Genomic DNA, 3,262 nt, shown 5'->3' with positions numbered 1-3,262 from the left:
GTTCTTACATAAATGGTAATAAGCACAATTTTAGGATTTAGGTTCTTAATAGGTTCTTAGTTTCTGAAGAAAAATTTGCATTGTTGCTTATAAAATTTTAAGTTATTTAGCCTTTTCCCTATATGAAATTTGCATACCAAATAAGTGTTTATGTAAAAATGACTAAAACAAAAAACTACTCAAGCATTCTCGCTAAAAGTAAACATTTAAAATCGATTTTAGAAAAAAAGAACCTGTTTTGGCCTTAAGAGGTTCTTATAAAAAGAGGATCTACCTGGCAAATTTTAGCCTAGCAGGTTCTTAAATTTTAGGTTGTTACTCGCGGGTAAGCTTATTTACTATAGTGATTTTGGACAAATCATCGCTTACTTTGTAAGTTTGTCTGGACGGCTGCCATTGTATGGATTAGCTCTGTGTTACTAAACAATCTCACTTCATCAATTCTTTACCAGGTGAATGCTATGATAACACAGAAGAGGACTGTAATCTGTTAAAAGATCATGACTTCTGTGGAACAAGAGGTCCTCTTGAATTACAGTATGCGGTATTAAAGAATTGCCCGATCAGCTGTGAGGTCAACTGTAGTAAGTAAATGAATATAACCAATATAATCTACCCTTTTCATATTCAATTCGTCATGCTGCCGGCAAAGACAGGAAAAGTACACTTCCGCTTAATTTTTCCAGTAGAATTAGCCTGCTTGGCGGTTCAAAGGCGAGGAATAGAGGAAAACGCGCTTCTCGTTTTCCCCTCTCTCTCCCAAACGCCTGCCTTGCACCCAGGCTACAGTAGACTCAAACTAGGTTATGAAACGTGTTGCGTGAAGCTCAGTTTTTCAAGAAACTCAAGCATAGTAAAAGCATTTGTTTGATTTTTTATAGAACCCTGTAAGGACCATGGATCAAACTGTTCCGCCCTGGCTAAAAGTGGGCAATGCCAAGATCGTCCACAGACTGTAGTCCGGTTGTGTCCTAAAACATGTGAAGCTTGTGTAGAGGATTGGTAAGTTTGCTTTTTCTAAATAACCAAAGAAAAGTTCCTCGATAGCAGTTTCCATTAAAATATACTTCATTCTATTTGATATCCAAATCAAGCTTATTCATCCAACAGTGATAAACTTATTCATAACAGGGGCCAGATATACTGGTGAGAATCCCTTGTTATTGATGGTAGAGTTAGTCAGAGTTGAAAAAAAGTAGTTTATGTTATATTATCATGGCCATAAGTATCGAAATTTAAGTCTTGTATTCTAAATACACTAAAGAAGCATGTTGGCATGTTGGTTGTTTAATTGTTAACACACTGTACAAATTCGGGAAGACCTAAATGTTCCCTCAAATTTAATGCCTTTGAAATGCAAAAATTTATTGCTATTTCTCAGTTCTTACAACATTAGAATAAACAACTGTGATCTTGGAGCACTTAGATAATTATAATGTTATAGCATAAGTAAGAATATGGTAGCTTGAACACTCGCAAACGGCATGCAGCACCCCTTCTGGGGGTAAGGCACTTCCTATAGATGACTATACGGGGAGGCTCCACCTGAAAGGGTGTATATATAGATATATAAAAGGGTAGGGCTTTCGCGAGTTGGAGTATATAAAAGGTATGAAAACATTCATCTAACTTGAACCTCACTAACGACGGAAGAAGGTGACACGAAGTAATTTTGTTTTCTTTACAGAAAAATGGATGCCTTCGCAACGCAAGCAATCAGGATCCAAATCAAAGACGCAGCAAGTCAAACGTAGCAAAGCAAGGTGTAGATGATAATTATAACTGCTAGGAAAACAACACTGATATGGTGTCAATAAATGGAATTGCTTGCGTTGGTCTGTTTTCTTTTAATTCTACTTTTGTTATCCCATTCCTAAAACAAATTGTGATGAAACAATCGATCTCGGGAGAGGGAAGGGTGGACTCTCATACAAACGTACTAAACGTGATGGGATGCCCATCTTACATTTCGAAAAACACTCCTTGAAATTTACGAGAATTCATTCTTGGCAGCGTGATACGAGTTCATTTTTACCCCTAAGAACTTTACGTAGACTGTTTGATAAGTGATAAGTGACACTAACCAGCCGAGAACCACGTCCTAGGCAAAAATCAATTCTTGAAAAGTACGCTGGTTTATTTGCGGCTTGCACTGAAAACCGTTCCTAAGGCCCGGTTCAGACGCCGATCTTTTCATGAGCCGAACCTAATTCCTTGAATTAAGTACATGAAAAGATCGGCGTCTGAATCAAATTAGAACGGTTATTTCAATTTGGAACGGCTCATCCGTTCTTCCCGCCTGGCTTGGCCGTTGGAGCGGCTTTGATTCAGACGCCGTACTTTTCATGTGCCGATCCTAATTCATAAATTATTATAATGTATTTTGACAACTTTGATTGGTTTTATTGGAACTGTATTAGGAACGGCCTCGGAACGGCCAAAAAGTACGGCGTCTGAATCAAGAGGCGTACTTTTGTCAATTTGGGTCGGTCCAAATTCGAATTGAGTTCGGCTCATGAAAAGTACGGCGTCTGAACCGGGCCTAAGAAGTACTATAACATATAGCAACTGTAAGGTGTGGAAAGGAACACCCGAAGGCAAGACTGAATTACAACCCCTAAAATGCAGAACGAGCATAGAGTCCCCATCACCTCGTCAAATTCAGTAGAACTTGTCAACCCTCAAAGTAAAGTAAACGTCCTCAGGCAAATTCTCCTGACCGAACTCAATACATTTTCTTATACCTTCCGTTAGGAGAATATGTAACAAGAACAAACCAATTTCCCTTTGGTGATCATTCTCAATAACCTTTTCTCTTGATAAATTATTGATATTGTGAGAAAAAAATTTATTTGGATCACTCATGGAACCTAAAGATTTTATAATCGCGTTACGGTGCGATACAAGAATACTTTCTAGAATAGACAAGATTAATTTTGCAAAACCTTTAACCCAGACTCTCCGCTTGATTTCCTAGCTTTAGAAATCTCTAATTTCAAAATCCCCGGGAAAGACGAATACGAGATACAATGATTATTTGTTCAAGAATTCCATAAAACTATCACAAAACTTCTGGCCTTCACTCGTGTTTGCAAAAATGACTTCTATTTCTCAAGTACACCCTAATAGTTTGCGACGTCCTCTTTTGTGAAAACGTGATTTGTGCCGGTTTTGGCAAATCTTCGTTGAAGCACTCAAAGAATTTCCGAATTATTTCATCCAGTCAAAAACTAGCGCGAGCGCTCACGAGTACTCCGACAGC

At 38.1% G+C, this 3,262-nt stretch overlaps 1 long non-coding RNA gene across 1 annotated transcript; it reads left to right on the top strand.

The window, feature by feature from the left end:
- Positions 1-455: 455 nt before the first annotated feature.
- On the top strand, positions 456-1,831 carry LOC144656929 (uncharacterized). The gene is made up of 3 exons (XR_013571418.1): positions 456-584; positions 882-1,002; positions 1,688-1,831. It is a non-coding gene; the product is annotated as an uncharacterized LOC144656929 (long non-coding RNA).
- Positions 1,832-3,262: the final 1,431 nt, after the last annotated feature.

The sequence above is a fragment of the Oculina patagonica genome, chromosome 6 (genome assembly GCF_052425735.1).
Source record: "Oculina patagonica isolate OP01 chromosome 6, crgOcupat, whole genome shotgun sequence".
Lineage (NCBI taxonomy): Eukaryota > Metazoa > Cnidaria > Anthozoa > Scleractinia > Oculinidae > Oculina > Oculina patagonica.
The sequence above is the reverse complement of the archived record's forward strand: the minus strand, read 5'-3'. Positions and strand labels throughout refer to the sequence as shown.